General features: G+C 27.7%; 1 protein-coding gene across 2 annotated transcripts in view; it reads left to right on the top strand.

Moving 5' to 3' along the window:
• The window catches only part of LOC107447687 (teneurin-m), a 391,268-nt gene that overhangs the window by 58,257 nt on the left and 310,745 nt on the right, over positions 1-22,266 (top strand). For both annotated transcript variants that reach the window (XM_071178689.1, XM_043040120.2), the window contains exon 2: positions 6,010-6,094. The gene's annotated coding sequence lies outside the window, so the exon portion shown is untranslated. The remainder of the gene's footprint in view (positions 1-6,009; positions 6,095-22,266) is intronic.

Below are 22,266 nucleotides of genomic sequence, written 5' to 3'. Positions count from 1 at the left end.
ACTATTTTTAAATCTTCAGATACATTAAAAGAACATAAACAACTTCGTATATTTGTTTTACGTTTGTAAAAGAAGTAATTTTTAAATTAAAACTCATTGAAATATATTATTTTCAGTAACAATTTAATTTAAATATTTTAGCGCAGAATTTCCAAATAGTATGAATTTCAAAAATTATCTCTTTATAAAGTTGGGAATGTTTAAATAAGACTTTATTAAATTCTTTCAAAAAGACGTCATAAAATATGTTCGAAAAATAAAACGTTAGTTAATTTCAAATTCTAATCCAGATCAATTGAAAATATAAAAAGAATTTGATGAAAATCCAATCAATAAATGGCAAATAGGGGAAAATCACGAGATTGGATAAGAAGTTATTCAAAATACTTTTTTGCGCTACCACAGATATCTAATAATTACAGTGGGTTACTTAAAAATATATTATTTATAGTTACTAATTGCTGAATAACTCATTACTGACCAAGTTTTTGAATTAGAAAATGTATTGTTTCGCTAGAAGTTTTTATTTAAGTTATTAATAACTGATAAAAATAAAATTTCAGAAAAATACCTTCATCTGAATTTTTATGTTCATTGTTTAATTATCATAAAAGCTTATTATTTTGTAGAATTATTTTGTTTATTAACTTTTCTCCCTTAAGACAATGACAAAATGCAGAAGAACTTCAGAAAAAAGTCAAAACATCTGTCCGCTATTTAGTATTAAAAACTTTTCAAACGACAAATTAGTTAAAATTAGTACAGCAAAATACTTAATGGCAGGAAAACACTAAAAAACAACTAATAAACAACTATTTCCTTAAATTCATCAATTAAATTTTTTTTAAATTTACGTTATCTGTAATGTTTTTCTTTCCTCGATAGTGTTTTTTTTATTTATTTATTTGTTTTTTTTTTCGTCTTGTAACTGCTCCAATGTTTATTTACGCATATACGTTTTGTAAGTTCTTTTGGGAAATTCTGAATGTTCGTAAAGTATGCCTTTCTTTAACCTTTGATCTAGTGGCGATTAAAACTGATTGTAATTTATTTGACTTCCTCGCCTTTAACAACGAAGAATATTTTTTCACTAAAAGTTTAAATTTTAAGCCCCATTTGAGTAGTTTCTGTTTTTTATGAATCTTAATACGTTTTTAATTAGAACACTTCAAACGTCTAACACGAGTTTAATTAAAAGAATGGTTAAAAAAATGTAGAAATTTCTGAGTCTGATACTAGACGCAGGATATTTATTTAAATGTTACAATTTATTTATATCATTGAGCTCGTTTTTATTTTGCAATTTATATCATTGAGATCAATTCAGAACGTTTGCTATGTAAAAACTTTTGCTACTTAAAAGGCTGGAAACAACTCTAAAGAATAACTGTACCACTACATAACATTAATTAACTAGTGCTAACTAAAAAGCTGGAAACAACTCTTAAAAAATAACTGTACCACTATTTAATAGATTATTTATTCACTAGTGCCAGTTGAAAAGTTAAAAATGAATCTTAAGAATATCTATAACTCTATATAATATTTATTCATTAGTGCTAATTTAATTATTTATTCACTAGGGCTAGTTAGAAAGCTAGGAATAACTCTAAAAAATAACCGTATCATGATATAATATTTTTCCGCTAGTTAGTGCACGACTTTTAATATTAAGACACGTAAAAAAATTAAATCGTAGTAAATGCACTTCTTTCACATTTCTACCCTGTAATCGCTTAAAAAGTCATTTTCAAAAGGAACATTTCTGATGAGTTTTTCAGAATATAGTTCAAAGAGAAACTAACTGTTACTTTTTTACGATACATGTCAGTTTTTGTGCAATATAAGCTGTTGAATTATAACTTTGTAAATCCCTTAACTATAATTATTAATTTAAAATATGAACTTCATTACTAATTGCAATTTCTTTGCAAAGAACAGGAAAATTCTAAAAAAATTGGCGTTTGTGTACTTAACATTAGAAAAACAGCTGGGGCCAATTTCGCCCCTTTCGTTTTTTCATTACTCTGTAATTCACAAAATAACTTTCTGAAAGTATTGAGTATTACTGACTTTCCCTAATTTGATATGATTTAAGTGCCTATTTAATTATTCCGGTGTTAGTCTTATAGGAACATATATACATAAGTACCTCATTACTTAGTATGACTGGACTGGCCAAAGTGACCCCTATGGTATTTTAGTAGGTACCCCATAACCCCAAGTAAGTTTGGATATAAATTATTCCAGTTTCATTTAGAAAATAATAGCTTTACTCCATATTTTAATTATAACTTATAAAGAAAAGGAAATTCAATTATCTAAGAAACTGGTGTATAAGTATAATTGAAAAGCCAGTGTTCCTTCAAATCAAATATTTTCCTTAATCAAATTGATTAAAGTACTACCATAGAATTTAATGGTCATGTTTCCAAAATATTTCTTATTAAATCAATTATGGTTATACTTTAAGATATCGACTGTCTAATTGGTCTACACCCAAACAGAACGAGACTGCCCGTTTCAAACTTTCTAGGTAAACAAAATTTTTTAGTCTTTCTAGTGTTACGTGAGTTATTTAATAATTTCAATTATAAATATCCTATTATAATTAAATATAATTGGAATTACAGGATGGTCTTTCATAATTCATAATTCTTTATCACAATTCTTTTAAGAAAAATTTACCTAATTTTACTCACTAAAACAATTGTAAAAATGGATGATCAAATTTTATGAAACTTTCCTCGTTTTTGACGAAACTATTTCCTAGTACATGCTTCACGCAAACATTTCGTCAAAGTGACGAAGTAACCCTCGTCACTTCCGCGACGAAACGAATTTCGTCAGAAGAAAAATATACATTGCGTCAATTTTTCGACCGTCTAGTCTTTGTTTTAGTTTCGTCATTCTAGTTAACATGTACCCTCATGGTGATGAGATTGCAAGTTGAGGAAACGTTCTCGTCACATTTTTGTAATTTTGCTTTTCTTTTTACAAATCACATGCTTTCGTGACGAAATGATTTTCAAAATTATCGAAATACAGCTCAATCCTTGCCGAATCGTAAAAAAGTAAGCGTTTTATTTCTGAGAGTGAAGACTTGATCTAATGGAGTTCTATATTACGAAATTTTGTTAGTAATGATTCAAATAAATTCGATAACGTCAGAAGTTCCTTTATATTAATTAAGAATTAGAAAAATAATAAATACTGAATTGTACTTAATTAATCCAACGAACAATTCTTTTAAAAAATTTAAAAAAGAGGGCTTTAATTAAATTAAAGTCTAATATCATAAAATCAAAAAGTTTGGATATTTTTATGAAAATAAGTATGTTGATAATATACACATGCTCGAAACAAAACATTTAGTAAGACATACTTCCCCAACAACAATTTACCAATACCGGAAAAAGTTCGTATAAGAGAGAAAGAAGAACTTCCAGAGAATAATTCCTGCCTGCATAAACCTCAACGCCCAGGAGCTACGCAGGAATATAAAAATGGCGAGGACAAAATAAGAGGAACGGTGAAAAAATTCCCTTTAGTCAATAACTTTGATCTCCTTTTTTCGAAACCATCTGGTCAAGTTCCCTTGACTACAAGAAGCTCCTGGCCTTTTCGAAACTTTTTTTCACCTTTTCAGTTAGGTTCGAGGGTCACTGCGACCTCAAAAATAAAAAAAATAAGAAATGAATGAATAAAAAAAAAACGAAATCCGTTCCTATGCTTTAGCCGGAGAAGATATCAAGTATTGGAATTTCCGATTTCGGTAAAGGCATCATACTTTTCTTGCTATGTATTTCTGTTATATATCTCAGATTTCTATGTGTGTTTTTATTCTGCAGAGAAAGTATGGACTTATCAGATTTGTTTTCGATAGATGTGAAAGTTATTTTTTTATTTGCTTTGAAGTTGATGTGCTTAGCAATTAAATAGCCATTAGAAGCTTCCTTGGTAATAAATTTGTCAGACTCCTTTGGTGTTTCTAAGAAACTACCTAGTTCCATTAGGATTTCTCAGTTTAAAAATAAAGTGCCTGGCCAAATTATTCGACGCACAATAAGGTTCTATGTAAAATCTTAATTATCAGTTAATACTATACAGATGTATTGTTTTTACGCGGATGAAACCGGTTTGCACTTGTTTACGTTCGTGTATCAATTGGTTTACATTATAATCCAATACGTTAAAAATACAAAATATGAAATGAAGTAAAAATACAAATATGAAGTATATAAGAAATCTCCTGAATAAAAATCCATTACATGTATGTAAATATAAAAGAATTGCATATAAACTCTAGCAAAACATGTAATTATTAAAACACTACAGTGCGTCTAATAATTTGGTCTAACTATTATAATCTACTAATATAATACTTGATGTAACAAATATTCTATAGTTATAAAATATATCGTCTAATTTATCCAATCGTAGAATTTATATCATATATGGTTGAATTTAGCCAATTTATACACGAACGTAAGCAAGTGCAAACCGGTTTCGGTCGCGAAAAAACGATAAAAATGTATAGTATCACCTGGTAATTAAGATTTTACATAGAATCTTATAGTGCGTCTAATGATTTGGCCAGGTACAGTATAGGTACAAAAGTGTACTTAACAAGTTCTTACTTTGATAAATAAAATTGTGTCAAATAGTTTATTTTGAAAATGAAAAATATTGATTTTCTGCATTCTGCTGGTTTTATTTTTATAAGGACAGTTCTAAGTATTAAAAATGACGAATAATAGTAATTCTTACCATTTCCTCAGTTAGATGATCATAAGCGCAAAACTAAGGATCAACACGGAAAGTTGAAAGTACGTGATTAAAAATATTCTGCTAAAATTACTGTAACGTACAGTAATGAAATTTCAAGTAAAAAACCATAATTCCAGTCAATAAAACTAAAATACACAGAATGTAAACTATTCATTCGGTGATTTTTTCGTTCATATGGTTACGGCTTACTAAAAATTCCAGTTTTTAAAATTAAAGTTCGTATTTATTTATTACAGTTCTTACCTTATTTAACGCTAAATTGCTAGAAATATCGTCTCATATTAAATCAATCTATTTCGGCGAATTTGCGACTGATTTTTTTATTTACTATTTTACAGCTTTTAATTGGTGTTCCGTAGTCATTTTGCTGTGTTATCAAATTGTGATTTAATAGTTGGCGATATTTGTTGACTAACTGTAAACCTTCTGTTCAATTGGCACATTTTTGTGTGTAATATTTTTAAAGTGTATAGCAACTCAAAATTATGAATTAGTACGGCTTTATTAGTTCTTAGTTGGATTTTATATCCAAAACAAAAATACTTTATAAAATACTTTCAAAAATACTTACCAAAACAAAATATGATTTTCCAAAACATGATTTACTTACAGCATTTTTCTGGTTCACTGTAAAACAATTTGGTGCTTGGTTGACACAATTTTTAGTGTTGATGTAAATTAAATATTTTTGAATTGCACGTAGTCACATTTTTCTTTACGTTCTCACTGCTATAAATTTATGTGTTTATTAATCTTTTTGATGTGTATTAGTATTTATCTATGATTTAATTAATATGATATTATTATAAAAAAAATATTTAATAATCAATTAATATGTATCAATCTACGTGTTGCATTTACATTTTAACATGTTTTTTTTTATCTATCTCTAAAATTATTGCCCTTTCATAACAGTGTAAGTTCTACTCAATAAAAACTCTACCACATTTTAACAATAATGACCACGTCATCTTATGGGCATTCTCTTACAGGGGTGATTTTATTTTAATACCCAGATATATTTTATTATTTATCATTAAAAAAATTCTATATTTAATTTTTATTCCTTTAAAAGGAAAAGTTTTATTTTAAAATGTGTTACTTTCAAAACCAGCATTTATTTTTTATAACATTCAAATTTTATTTGAAATATTTCTGAAAGACATTTATATTAAATATTTGTGTAAAATATTAATATCGTTTTATTTTGTCCTTTAGGATTTACTTCAATTGGATTGCTACACATTTTAATATATTGGACAAATTATGTGAGGAAACTATATGGTGATAGATAAAGTAAAAGGTACGATTTTATTATATTTATTTTTAAAAATTTTATACTTTATACTTTTACTGCCTGTATTGAAATTTTTCTTGTTGTAAGAAAAAAAACATGGAATAAAACATAAGGCGGCACATAAAAATATTTGAAAAATGGTTATAATTGATAAAGTTACAGAAAGTGATGGTTTCTAGCTTCAGTAAATTGAGAAAATAATTTAAGCAATAGAAAGTTTCTTTTTCTCGTACAATATGTTTCACAAATTTAAACAACTAATAGTTAATAAATTTCGATAGTAATAAAAAACTTATTGCACGAAATACGTTATTATACTAAAAATCTTGACAATAATAAGAACTATGATTTCGTATTAATTCATTAATAATTAACTTATAATATTTATTAAAAATATTCTATGTATAATCAATATTTTATAAAATTCACAAATTGTGTACTATATATATTTTTTTAAAAAAAAATATTGTTGCGTTAATTCTTAACTCAAATAACCTTCTACTATTTTCTGAAATTGTAAATATGTATTTATACTTTTAAATTGCTTTTTATTTCAAAATGCTAAACAGATTTAACATCAGTTTTATTACCAATACAGTTACCTATATTATTTCATAATATTGGCAACTTTAAGAATGCATAAAATTTCATACCCGCATAAATTTTTAAAGACAACTCAATATTTAATAAAATAAACAAAATTCTCATTAAGTACAAACATTCAGAAAAATAAAATATATTAAGTTAGAAATAATTTTTAAAAATGATATGCATTTGTATAATTATACTTATTTCAAAACTCTTTACATTTAAAAAACATTACTGTTTGATGAAATAATTCGAGAGTTAAGCATTATTTTGAATCAAAGCAAATAAATAAATAAAAATACTTTTCAATTAACTTAAACTCAGGGGAAAAACTGCTTCCATTAAGAATACAGCAATTGGAACAAAGTTTTCATGCGCCCTCTGGTGGTAAAACCGAGAGAAATACAACGAAAATTAAAAACACATTATAAGGTATTGGAAAGACAATTATATGCAAATTCATCATGTTGACGTCATAAAAATGAATAGCTCCAAAATGATGAAAATCGCACTTTCCTTGAAACATCCGGGTCTTAATACTGCTCCATTGCAAACCGAACAAAAAGTGATGCGAAATACGTAAGCATAGTAGCAAACAAAAGGCCTCCCAATATTAAATACCTTAACCCTATAATAAAATGCAAATCTCGCTATTTCTTGGGAACGGGGTTGAAAACAATGGTTTTATATTCGGAATCGTTTATAAAAATTGCTCTCTTTTTTTTCGTTTTTCTTCAGACACTAACCGAAGCTAAGTATTTCATTGTATTCTTTATTCGCTCCAATCCCTCGCGCTATTAGAAGAAAATTTGTAGCAACGTTATTACATTTTACAGGTTTTATCGTTTCAAAAGTACTTGCAACCACATTATTTAAATGTTTTACAGAAAAGGATAAGTAGCTCGAAATATGTTTTAAAGCTGTTATTGGCTATTACAGCAGCATGTGGTTTTTAGAGCTAATGTTCAAATAGAATGTATTTTACTCATATTTTTCCTGGCATCACTGTTTCCATTAAAGGATTATTTACCTAAAATCATAAAATGTTTTAAAATCTTCTTGAATTCACTGGAGAATATGTTCGATCTTTATCTAATCAGAGCAGTAATGTTTAAGGAAGAAAAAAGTATTAAAATGTGATGTTAGACGTAGAAGTAAATCTGATTAAAAGCTGTATAATGGCTTTGGCTTTTTGTTATAAACCAGAATGCTTAGTTAAGCAAAAACATATTCGTGGATTTAGTTCGTTTTCATTCAATTATAGTGAAAACATAAGAAAAGAAAAATGCAAATAAAATATCAAACTTTTTAACCTATTAATGTCTATGGTCCTTTTTTGATAAAAGTTTGGAAATCCATCAAAAGTTAGAAGAAAAAAAAATTTATTTATTTTTTGATTCATGTTTTACGAAAAATATTCTTATACTACTATACTATATATATACTATAGTTTCCTTTTCAATAAAAATTTAAAATAATTCATCATAAGCTAAAAGACTATTTATTTCTTCTAACTATTATCAATGATTAATGAATTAAAATTACATTAATATTGAAGCGTCTTTTTACATATTTAAATCTGAATCTTTTATTTCTAATTTGTTTTTAATCAATAGAGTTGAAAGAAAACTTTTGGCTTTAAATATTACATATGTTTAGATTTTGTATTTTTTTTTTCAAATTTGCTTTGCGTTATAAGTTTTAATTATTCAAAATGTGCTGAACAAAAATTAGTAATTAAATAGTACTTATTGTGATTGCGGCATTTATTTTGCAACATTCAATATTAACAGAAACAATTTTAAGTAGTAGTTATTAAAGTATAATGCTAAAATGTTTTGACATCAAAGTGTTTTTATTTTTTCAAAATTTTTGAAATATACTTTTTTGAGAAGTTAGTTGAAGTTTCGAAGGTTTTGGGATAGTTTTAATGAAACAATCAAGGAGAAAATTGTCCCGAATATTAATGTTTATCTCTCCTTATTGTCATCGTTTTGAAAACAATCACATTGCTGCTTCATTATGTTTTCAATTAGCAGACAAATAAATTTTTGTCTGAGTTCAAAGTGCTGTACGTCAAAAATTAAGAAAGCGAATTTACAATTGTTATGTTCTTTTTAGATTAATATTACTTTTTTCATAGTCTTTTATTACAGTCTATAAGCGTTTTTTTACTCACAAAGATGTTTAAATTACTTTTATAGATACTGTGGAACAAAATCTTGTAAACTAAATACTAGATTATCTAAAAAGTATATTTCTTATTACTCCAAAATCAAAAAATGTGTATTTCATTACGAACATATTAGCTTACAGAAATTTTGAGTTCTTTTTTATAGCACATTGCAGGGAAACATTTATCTAAACTTTCGCGTAATGCTAGCTTACATAATAAATTTTGAAATAGTTGAATTTCTTTTGTATTTTTTAACCTACTACGTACGCTGTTCCTAAGAACTTCGTCTATAAACTATGAAAAGTACATACAAGCGAAGCAAAATTTTCATCATAACAAAACGTATGATAGAATTTGATAGAGCTTTTTGTAATAATAAAGTTCAAGCATCAATCGTAGATTTAACAAGACAGAACAATAGACTAAACTTTCATTTTTTTCTCGAACTAAAGAAAAAGGGAAGGAAATGTATTTTAAGTATTTTTTAAATAATGATGTTGCCAAATGGCATTGAGAAAAATTCAAATAAATAACATGAACTTAAATAACCTTACCATTCCATTTTCATGAAACTAGCTAGGTACTTCTTTTCCTTCAGAATACAAGAAATACAGTTAGAGAATAAGCAATGTCGTATGCAAGAAAATCCTGCTTTGGGAAGAAAATAAACTCGTTTTTTTTCTTCTGAATCATCTATTTTTTTTAAACAAAGGAAAACTTTTACTTTGTGTGAGTTCAAAACATTTTCTAAAATTCATATCTTACTATGGGTAACTTTATAAGGAGAAATATGAGGATTTGTTTTCTAGAATTTGTCCATCTAAAATGTAAAGAACAGCTTTATTATTATATTTTGAAGAAGTGTAAATACGGAGGAGAAAAACTATGCTCCGTTATAATTTTGAGAGTAGATAATTTAAAATGCGTCACAAATACTTTAGAGTTTTTTTTTTTCATTTTAATTTCCATCTGCGTAAAAATATATTGCCATAACTAATAGTTCCTTTGTAAAAAGTGAAAAATATAGCGTAAACACAAATGAACAGACTATGATGTATTTCATAATAGTCAAAAATGTACTTATAAAAAAAGTATGGTCAAAACTACATGAATTTGGCAAAATTAAAATCGTAACAAAAGAATGCACTTGTAATAGAATTATACTCTACTAAATACGATGCATTTATTTTTTTTCCATCGTAATATATACTGTGTATAATTACATAATAGAGTGCGTCGGAAATGTGTATAGCAGCAATTGCTTAAGCTGACGTTTTTTACACCTGGCTATTTCTGATCTTCTAAATCCACAATTCTAAATCCTTCACTAATTATCTAACTCTAATTTTTATTTAATAAAATAGATACTGAAATTCATTAAATTCGTTACATAAATATGCATTTGCTGCAGAATAAAATTCCACAAAACATGACACATTTATTTTCTTCCATCGTAATATATATTGTGAGTAACAAAGGAAATTGAGAGCATTGGAAATGTATTTTCCAGCCATTGCTTAAATTGGCTTTTTTATGCCTGCCTATTTCTGATCCTCCAAATCCACAATCGTATAGAGACTCGCCTCACTAATTTCCTAACTCTAATTCTTATTTAATAAAATAGATCCTGAAATTCATTAAATTCGTTACATAAATATGAAATTTGCTGTAGAATAAAACTCCACAAAATATGAAGCATTAATTTTCTTCCATCGTGATATATATTGTCTATAGCGAAGAAATAGAGAGCATTGTAAATGTGTATCGTAGAAATTACTTAAACTGACATTTTTTACACCTAGATATTTCTCATCTTCTAAATCCACAATCGTATAGAGACTCGCCTCACTAATTACCTAGCTCTAATTCTTATTTAATAAAATAAATCCTGAAATTCATTAAAGTCATGACATAAATATGTACTATCTGTAGAATAAAATTCCTCGAAATATGACACATTTACTTTCTTCCATAGTGATATATATTGTGAGTAACAAGGAAATTGAGAGCATTGGAAATGTGTATCGTAGAAATTGCTTAAAGTGACGTTTTTTACGCCTGGCTATTTCTCATCTTCCAAATCCACAATCGTAAAGAGACTCGCCTCACTAATTACCTAACTCTAATTCTTATTTAATAAAATAGATCCTGAAATTCATTAAATTCGTGACATAAATATGCATTTGCTGTAGAATAAAATTCCACGAAATATGACACATTTACTTTCTTCCATAGTGATATATATTGTGTATAACGAGGAAATCGAGTGCATTGGAAATGTATATCCCAGCCATTGCTTAAATTGGCTTTTTTATACGCCTGGCTATTTCTGATCTTCGAAATCCACCATCGTATAGAGATTCGCCTCACTAACTGCAAAGAATGAGTCTTTTAGTGTTTCCGTGTCATTAAATTCTGCAACAGGATCAAACCACGGAGAACAAAGAAAAAAAAGTAAAATTCATCCCCCAAGACTTTAATCAAATACATTTTAAAGCTGAAAAAGTACCATCCTACTAAATTTCGAAATATACCGTAGGAGAGCTAAATATTATATCGCTCTTAATGCTCCTTAAATTTCTTTCCCCTGATTTTCGAAACTCTAGCTCCTTACTATAAATTCGGATTTAGGCTTCGAAAAATTCTAAAGGCCTTGGAAGAAACTTTGAAAAAACGAAGTCACGGGAAATAATGTTATGCTGATATACATTTTCGTACTCAGCTTTTAATTCTTAATCTTCGTGGAGAAAATTTCTAAAAATGAGTTTTGTAAATATTTTGCTTCGTTGAAGTTGTTTGGATAAAGTTTAAACTAACTTAACTGGAGCTGTTTACTTTTTTTTATTCTTTCAAAAGAGCTAATGTATTTTTAATAGCTTTATTTTTGATGTGAGTTGCAAAAGTGAACTTTTCTGCTTTTTTTTTAACATCTTAATGAGAATTGTGTTAGAAAATGGGAATTTTGTGAAATGAAAGTACCCTCCATTTGGCTAACTTATTTAGTTTTTAATTTTGCATAGGTGATTTGGCATCTAAAAATGTAAAATATTTAATATTAATATTTGCGAGCATACACTTAGAGAACAATTCTGGTAAGATTACCGTACTGCATGGTAATGATAGCTCTGGGTTTTTTTTTTCATAAATAATTAGAATTTCTGTTAATAAAAATATATATACGGTAATTAAAATTAAAGATTATCACATTTTATGGCATACTAGAGAACCATATTTTAATGTTCATTTTACAAAAATCATTGTCAAAGCTCTTTGGAAGAAATCACCGAGTCTTTCAGTGTTCCCATGAAGCCAGGAACACGATAAATTTAATCATATTCTCGTAGTTATGGCCATACTTTTTTTCTGGGTGTATAGGCGTTATGCATATTTATAAACTCTCTGAAATGATTAAAATTATAAGTGTAGGGGAAAATTATTGCTGAAATTTACTGTAAAAAATAATAGAGTTAAGGAGGCAAAATTTTTTTTAACATAAATTCAATTTTTACTACAGAAGTTTAGGAACGAAAAACCACAGGTAAAAGAGCATTCAATTATTGACAAAGTTCTACGAGATTGATTTACAAGCAGAGACACTAACCCCTGTACAGTCCTGTGATACATATGGTTTTTTTTAGTTAGATAAAATGGGTTCGACAATCGATCTTAACGTTACAGGAGGTGACAATAATTTATGAAAGTATTTTCCCTGTCCATTGGAATTATAGAAAGTAAAAATTATTAACCTCGATAGTTTCCTGAATTGTAAGTACGTTTTGTAAGTACAAACATAAATACTTTGTTTAAATTTTGAATTTAGTGGGTTTTTTTTCTTTAATTTTTGATTTTAAATCTAGTTTTGATCTCCGACGGATGGGATTTAAGGCAATAATAACGATAACACGGCTGAACTATTCTGAAGAATAAACTTATTTTTTCCGTTTTCCAAACTAATTCTTAATTTAATCGAAAGTTTAGTTTTTTATGATAAGTATAATCAGTTTCAGCTTTAATAAGTCACGTTCTATAGATCAATGAGCAAATAAAAACGGATCACCCTGAATAACTTCTGATCTAATGATCGGATACTCACATTCTAGGACTCAGACCTTATGGCTCGAGGGGGGGGATTGCAAATTTGTCATTTAATAAGTACAGTCGATATTTCAAGTTACGAAATCAAACACAAAAATGTACTTTCTCTGAATAAACATACTATTTTTTCAACGGATTCGGATTTTTGAACCCCAAATTACAGGGGGCAGCCACAATTTGCGAATTATGGTCTCACATTTTGGTCAGGAGGGAACTCCAAAGTTGGGCCCCGTAATGCAAATTTTACTTTTTGCTAATTTCACCATATATCAAAAATCGAGAAATTAAGTGAACTGAAAAAAACTTCTTCTGCAATTATAAAATTCGTTTAGCCAAAGATAAAACCATGCGAGAAATAACTTTCAGTAATTATTTTTTATTATTTTATTCAATAATAGTCCGAAAAATTTTAAATTGTAAGGAATACAATTTTTAACATCATTTAAAAGAATGTAATTTCACATGGCAAAAAACAAAATTTGAGCAAAATCGGTTGAATAATTCCTGAGAAAATGAATTTCAAGAAAGTCAGATAGTTAAAATTTAGTTTCTCAGGAACTATTCGATCTTTTTTTGCTCAAATTTTGACTTTTGCCTTGTAAAATTATATTCTTTAAAATGCATAAAATTTTTAAATTACAATTTGAAACTTTTTTGAGTTTTATTAAATACGGTAATAACACATAATAAATCGTCACACACAAAAAAAAAATTTTTTTGCGTGATTTTCGTAATTTTGTGTAAAAATTTATCAATTCACTCAAAAAGTTCTCGAGATATACCAAAGTGCGCAAAAAGTAAAAATTAACAATAAGGGGTGCATACTTTGAAGCGAAAAGGTTTATTAGATAAATTTTTTTATAATCGAGTATTAAAATTAAAGTTAAAACAAACTATGAAAAACTCAAAGAACTGCTTATTTCGTGTAGATTATTAAAATGTACAAACTATAGAATATGCAAGAAAAAATTTAAATTTCAAAAACTTCTGCGGAACAAAAGGCATAAAAATACGAAGTTTTCACTTCTAAATTTGGAATTCCAGCTTCAAAATATGGAAGTTAATTTTAAATATGGCTTTTACAATGTGCATAAAATATTATAAAGCGTGAAAAGTTTTCATTTTCAAGATTTATTTTTCAAATATGCGTAAAAAGAATGTGAAATGTACCACCTTATTTAATTTAATAAGTAATGTAAAGAAATTATAAGCAATCTTATTTAAATAAGCATAATCAATAGACAATTATTATTCATAAATGTTGAAAATTAAAATAAAAGAATAGAATGAAATTAAAAAATGGAACTTATTAATATACAAAAGATTCATAATTTATTTCTTAAACTTCTCTTAAAATAGATTCTCACTAAAGAAAAGAAGATTAATCTTTATTTATACGATTCTAGCTAATGAGAAATATATTTAACTCCGTAGCGATATTCTTTGCTGAATAACTCCATTTTTGTTAAACCTCAAAAGTCTAAATTGTGTTTTTTTAAGGTTTAAAAGTAATCCTAGAGATTTTTAAACGACATTTCAAAACATATCAAAAAAGTTATTCACTGTTTAAAAATAAAGTTACTTTATTTTGCTCTGATTCACTGTAATTTCACAGGAATTCATTTTCAAACTTAAGACTATACTTGCTATTCATTTCTTTATTTTAAATTCACTTTCTTTAAAAATAATTTTAATTTTTGTGAAGAAAAAAAAACTTCTTGTCAACTTTTAAATTTTAAGTCATCGCAAGTTCAATAAATTTCATAGTATTTCGCTAAAATTTAAAGCTGCTGCTCTTTTATTCCTACCAAAAAGTACTTTTAATCTCTTGAAAATAAACTATACTTACGATAAAAATTATGCAAAACATCTCTGATACATTTAATAAAAAACGAAAAGAAAAATTTTAATTGAAAATCACGATTTTCTGTCCAAACGTAGGCTCTTTAATTTCATCTTTATAAATAAGATTAAAGAAAAATCATTTATTAGGTGATGTGTTTGTTTTTACGAGAATTCCAATTAATTTTACTGAAATGTGTTCTAGAATTATTTTTCATTTTTACATTTACCAAACGACGTTCATTTATTATAATAAATAATTCATTATTTTTTGAGAGCAGAAATCCTTTTGCTACAACTGAAACTACTTTACTTCAGTGAATATTTTTCACGAAACAGGATTTTAAAATATTTTTATTCTCCCTTTTTAGTCTCGATACGAAAAATAATTATTTAAGGTATTTGTTTGTCTTGTTGACTTTGATTCTAGTAGAAGAAAAATTGCTTTGCTTTATTATTTTCCATCTTTTTTCTTTCATAAAAGCTTTTCGTTGTAGAAAAATATTCGAATTTGTTTTGTATTTTCGATTAAGTTTGAATGTATTGGTTTAAATCCATTATAAATAAGATTTTGCGTTTTTAAGAAATCTGTTCTTTGTATCTCTTTGTTCTTCAAATCTCATTGCTTTTCTTAAAAATTTTTAGTAACACCTTTGGGGGGAATTTTAATCACTTATTTAAAAACTGATAAATTTTATAATAAATTTTTTGTAAGTAAGAAAGTATTTATTTTCAAAATTTTTTGGAACTTTCATGCATGATATTTTATCTAGAATTATAATCCTTGGAATTAAAACAAATTTATAAAATTGTTAGGTGTTTTCCGGTCGAAGTTTTTTCATAGCACAGTTCATGCTTCGCATTAAACTTTAATGTATAATATTATACTCATCATATATAAGCTTTTATCTTTTTTCGAAAGTTCTCTTCATCCATTTTCTGTCGTAGAAAGCCCTATTGTTCTTGTATCTTTTAAAAAAAGATAAAAATTTGACCTTGTTTAAAAAATATTTTAAATTTAATTATCGAAGACAAAACTTACTTGTTAAGTTTGTCTTTTTTTTGCTTATTTTAAGCTTCTATTTCAGTAAAATATTTCGTTCAATAGTTAGAAAAAAATAGTCATACATTGTAGCTATGCAGTTATTCTCAGTTAAATTCCAGTTAGTTACAGTTAAATTCTTGCAATATGCAAATAAAGAGGTAGGATTTTACAAGTGGTCATTCAATGAGCTTGTTGTTATTTTAAATACAAAATAAAATATGAAGTGTCAAATATAACACAAATCTTAGTATAACACAAGTTAATACAAAGCATAGTTTATCCTTGTGCTGCTCACTTCAAAGTTGTGAGTAAATTATTTTTGTTAAAGAAGAAGAAAAAATCGTAAAATATGGTTCGATATTTCTTTGTCGTAATTTCGTTTGCTCTTGTAACTTTCAAATGAGTAGGTAGAAATTTAAGAATTCACTGTTAGAAATTGCACGGAAAATATGGGTAAATAATAACTTATTTAATGGATATTTTACCATATACAAGCAAAACAGTCAAATGACTATAAATAAGGAGGTATTCAAACAGTTAACAGAGATAAAAATCATTTATTAACTGTTTTCATCTAATACGGTTAAACAACCTGAATTTTATGGCACCAACTAGCCCTACCTAATAAAGTCACTTAGTTCTTTCCAGGTGGGTACATATTATAGCCTAGAGAGCTCATAACTATCTCATGACCGACAGTACGGAGTTTCAACTTACAGTTTCAACTTTACGATATTTCTTCATTCCCTTCAATACATCAAGAGTTTCAAGTGTCCGCACTGCAGAATTCGTGACCTTGGAATATTAGAATACGATACTCTCATTTATGCATAGATGGCAGCACTATAAAGCGGCTAAACTAACCCCCACTTAAATTTCTTTTTTATGATGTTGAAATCATGTTAGTTGTAAATGTTTAAAAAGCTTTATAGTTTTGTATTCATTGTAAGTACTCTCTGGTTGACACTCTCACTCAGTCACAGAAGACAGCACCATAAAACTGCTTAACACAAAAAATTCTAGTATTTCCCTTCTCTTACGATTAGTGAAACAATCAGGTGAATTAATTAAACCTCATTCCACGGTTCTTTTGATAAAACACAACTCAACCAGAATCTCCAACTCCAATACTCATAACCAAACAAAAAGCCTAGCTGCAATGTCCAGTTATAATCTTTTCCACAGTTTTGAATCCATGCTAGTTGTAAACAGCTTCAAAACCGTAAAGATGAAAAATGTTTTTTTTACCGAAAACTTTATGGTTAATTGGGACAGACAGCTGCCGGTTATTTTATCATGATTTTTGAAGGAAAATTCTAAGAATGTGGACATCCAGTTACATGATTTTAAAGGAGCATTTTAAAATCAATAAAACATTTAAAACTTCCTGACTGTCAATTACCATGTGAAATCCAAAATTTAGCTTATTAATTTTATTTCTTTTTAGTTACAATTTCTGATTGTAAAGAATTATTGTTTCATCCAAGAAGATAAAAATGGCCATACATTATATTTTTTCTTCACTAATAGGTAAATTTACAAAAAATAGTAATAGTAAGCCATGCCCTAAGGCAGGGATGGCGAACCAATGGCACGCGTGCCATTTATGACACGCGATACAATATTTTGATCACACACAAAGTTCAAAGTTCCCATCACAAAGTTCACTATGAAGCATATTGACAACTAAATTAAAATTCAAAAAAAAAAATTATTAACAAAAAAATTAACAATTAATGCTAAAAAAAGCAATTAATAACCATAAAACAAGCTAACAATAAATAACTAGCAAAAAAAATTGGCAGTTCTGCTTAAACTAACATACAATCTAATATAAGTTATTTGTCATCTGATTTACAACAACAGTAGTCACACTGATGTTACTTTAAGTTGAATTATGCGTATAACTGAGACATTGCAAAATGCTTTTTTTCTCTCCATAGTAGATAAAGAGTTTTGAGTTGATAGTATTTAGTATTATTACTTTCCCAATAATCACTAAGTCAAAATTATTTGATGGCAAGTCTATGACCACATAAAGCAATTTTTTAGAAAAAAATGGCACGTTGGTGCAAAAAGGTTCGCCACCCCTGCCCTAAGGTATCACAATAAATCACTAAATTTTATCGCATATTACAAAACCATATTTTATTGTTAATTTTATTAAAATCATTACCAAAGCTCTTCGTTACAATTTACTGAGTTTTTTGGTGTTCCCATAGAGCCAGAAACACGGCAAATTTTACCCTTTTATGGTAGTTTAGACCATGCTTTTTCTCGCAGTACTATGCAATATTTAAATTGCATCAAACCATTAAAAGTATAGTTCGCAATCAATATCAATTTTGAATTAAGCGTCATGCATGAAAACAGAATTGCATATTTTCCAAATAAATTTTTCCACTGATGAATGCGAACTTAACCTTAAATATAAAGTCCAGCCTTATTTCCTAAAAATAATACCCGTAGAGAGTGGAAGGCTAGTAATTTTTATTCACTGAATAAAAATACTTTAAGTAACTTTTGAACTACAATAAAATAATTCCAGAAAGTACCACTTTTGATGATAAAAAAATCATAAAATTTACATTATGTCGCACTTGTAGAAGGAGTTTAAACATTTTATATTAAAAACTACGCATGATAAAAGCCGTTAAAATCTCTTGAACATATTATTTTAAAAATACAAGATAATTAGGGGAAAGCGAGATTGTTCATCTGTTTTTTTTTTCTCTAATCCCCAGCGGATTATCTCAACGCACAATCTTTAGGCGGACTATGTGAATAATATTTCAAAAATGAGGCTTATGGAAGAACTATACTTGTCACGTGACAATAAATAGAAAGGGTTGTCGTGTAACGATTTTCAACAAAAAAATGAATAGCAATTTGCCAGAGGGAATATTCGTACTGCAGTCGCAACCCCTCTTTTCATTTACATATTTAGTTTCCCCTCATCCAAGTTGGGAAACTTCTTCCATAATTTTATGTTTATTTAGTTATGCTTTTTTATTTGAGGCTTTCAGTAATTTAACCTATGACAAGTAATTAAAGATAATTGGAGGAATTCTTTTGAATATTCTAACAAAGTATTGCATTATTTACTGTTTTGTTGAAAAGAAAAGGATTGGTATTCATTATTTTTAGATGAAACAAATTTAATTCCTAAATGCCCGGAAATCATTATCATCCAAATCCATTTTTAGAAATTTTGGAGAGTATTATACCATATTATCGATCAAAATTGCTGCAAATTTCATACCGTAACAGATTTAGTCAGATTATCCTACAAATATACTATCGTTAATTTTAATTATACACTGTTCAATTTGAATAAACTATTTTTATGAATTGAAATATGAATAAACCATGGTTTTAAGTACCGACATTATCATTCGAAGTTAAGCCAATTTTTCTAGAAATTGCATTCTACTACATATACAAATGTTGAAACTGCATATTCACATGTTACAGATGACTTGAAAGGGTTGATAAAACAAGTATAAGTATGTCATTTTATTGTTGCATTTTATTTTTAAAATATATTTTATTTCCTCATTAATTTATTTCATTTTCAAATGTCATTTATGTGAAGTTTCTGATTATAGTATTACAATAGGATACTATTTTGCAATTTTTATAAAATAAATCATCATTATCAATGAAAAGCTAATTCAGTTTAATTTTATTAAAGGTAACTGCTTTAATTCTTTACTCTGTACTCATTGAATTAATTTTAAAAATGTACATGTTAAGTTTCCTTTAAATATTCATTTAATAACATCATGATTAAAACTAATACTTTTTTAAATTTATTTACGTTTCTATAAGCTGCCATTAAAGAATAAACATGCTACGCTCAAATAAGGCACCTATAAACATTAAAACTAGTTTGAGTCCTAAAATGATACAATACGTATTTAATGACATATAGGAGGAAAAAATCTGTGAAATTTTCAGCCGTAACTTTTGTACCTTGAACCATAATATTGGATTGCATTGTAGACGATATAAGATGTAAAAAAAAAAAACCATCTTTATTCAAGCTGTTTCGTAGAATCAGGTAATTTTTATTTATTTAATCCCCTTAGCTTCTTATTCTTTCTTATATAATGCAAAATTTAAATATTTTGTATTATAGTAATATCTTTCAGTGAATATCACTTGTTTATACCATTTTTGCTATTTTGCTATTTTTAATTTTTTTTTTTTTAATCTAAATCAGTAATCGCAAAACCGTAGATCGCAATAGTAGCTCGAGGGCAGTTTTGGTCGATCTAGTCCACACTCCAGTTGGACGACTTTGCTTTCCCTATTGCTTACCCGATTAGTCGTCATTCAGGTATTAGTAAGGCAGATTTGAGGGCTACTCTTTTAGGCGCACCATATTAGGTGGGCCAATGTTGCTCCCACAGTAAGGACAGTTAAAACTGAGAATGAAAGAACTTCCATGCTTTGTTCAGGATTCCGACCCAGGACCTTTCCGATGATTTTTCACGTTAAGCGAACGTTCGGAGCAATCATAGTTACTTACTCAATCCAAAAAATGCGGACACTGGACTTCGCAACTTGGCCAAGTCTTGGTGCTAACGAATGTAAATGAAAAACGTTTTGAAAAGAAATTCATTGTGTTGGTTTGTAGCTCACAGTAAGATTTAAAAAATATACGATAGATCAGAAACTTCAGAAGTTTGGCAATCATATTCTAAATTAAATACTTAAAATTAGAAAATATTTAGAAATAAAAAAACACTTCGTCTGAAACACAAAACACTTCATCTAATAATAAAAGAAAAATTTTTGGTTTTTCTTCTATTTTGACCTAGACATCCATCTTCATACGTCCTTCATAACATTTCCTTCCTTTCACTAATCAGACCATTCATTGCATTTTAATTAAAAAAAAAGTAAATAATCAAGTTCACGAATCTCTTCTTCTTGTCATTCCAAAGAACCGCAGCAATCCCACACATTTAATTTCGAACAAACGTGGGCATAGGAAAAATAGATAGTGACAATCAAGTTTGGAGTGCAGCTTCTTGCCCACTTCTTCCCTGTCGACACTGTTAAAACCCAACGAGAGACAAAACGCGCTTAAATTGAGTGGCTCTTCTATCCCTATTGCCATTCCATAGCCTGAGGGGGGCATGTGCCCCCTCCTGTCCCCCCATTTTCAACCTTCATCAAGTCGAAAGAGTGATTCATTCGTTTGGATCCAAGTGAATAAGTGCATAGTGGAATGTTTTTGGGAAATAATTGGTGTAGAAATCGCTGGAAGAGTTGCGACAAGTTTTTTTCCTCTCTCTGCTACATCCCCTTTTTGACGAGATGTAGAATTTGGAATGTCTCAGGGGTAAGTGTAATTGACAGGTTGTTTTACATTCCGCAATTTTTGCATGCGCTTTGCTGTTATCCCTTCGTTTTCCTCTTCTTCCACTCGAAAAAGCTTTTTGTTGCATTGATGTGTTTTGTCTTTCGGAATCGTTGCGCCAAATTGATAAAGAGTTGTTGAGCATTTCCAGTTGAAAAGCGGGAAAGGTTTCTAACGTCATAACAAATTTTATGTTTCATTGTTTTTAATTTTTATTTTTGCTAAACGTGTTTTTAGTAGTACAAAAAAAGGGCTTAAAATTTGTTTTTCGTGTGTGAGTTGACAATATATAAAAAAAAATTTGCATAGTAATATATAATATATAAATATTAATTTGCTTAATTATAGAATCTCCTTAAAAATTTTCTTTTTTTAATTCGAAATTTGGATAATTTGATTAAATATTTCATTGCTGGTATGCTAACGTGAAGTAACGATGAGAAAAAAAATTAAAATAAAGCTGCAGGAGCATCTTAAATACCTTTTTCCTAAAATTCATTAAGTAATTTTTGTTTCTTTTAACAACCATTTTGATTAAAAAAAATCAAAGTGTCTAAGTGCTTATTTTGTAATTGTGAAGTAAAGAGAAGTGTGCATTACACTTTGTTTTACTTTTTTAAGGAGAACTTTATCGTCAACCAATTTTTTTTCAAACCATGAAATATCAATTTTTTAATATTTAGGAACTTATGTATCATAATTATTTGATGAAGATAAATTTTTTCTGTTGAAACTTATCTCATCTTTTCATTAAGTATGAAGAATTTATTTAGTAAAAAAGAACTCTAAAAGAAAATATCACATCCTGAGCTGTTTTGTGCTACTTATTTTGATTTTTTTTTCTTCTATATAGAAACGTGTGATTGCGGTACAAACCATCTAAGAAATTTTTAACTTCAAGATTTTTGGATGAAATAATTATTTATACCTTAAAAAATATTAATGGTAAATAAAATATTTTTAAATGTTTTAGCTGTTTTGAAATATGTTAACAATTGTGTTCAATAGTATTATAATTTTAACTATGGAGATGGAGATAAAAATAATGCCAGAAATATAAA

This window comes from Parasteatoda tepidariorum, chromosome 3 (assembly GCF_043381705.1).
Source record: "Parasteatoda tepidariorum isolate YZ-2023 chromosome 3, CAS_Ptep_4.0, whole genome shotgun sequence".
Taxonomy (NCBI): Eukaryota; Metazoa; Arthropoda; class Arachnida; order Araneae; family Theridiidae; genus Parasteatoda; species Parasteatoda tepidariorum.
The sequence above is the reverse complement of the archived record's forward strand: the minus strand, read 5'-3'. Positions and strand labels throughout refer to the sequence as shown.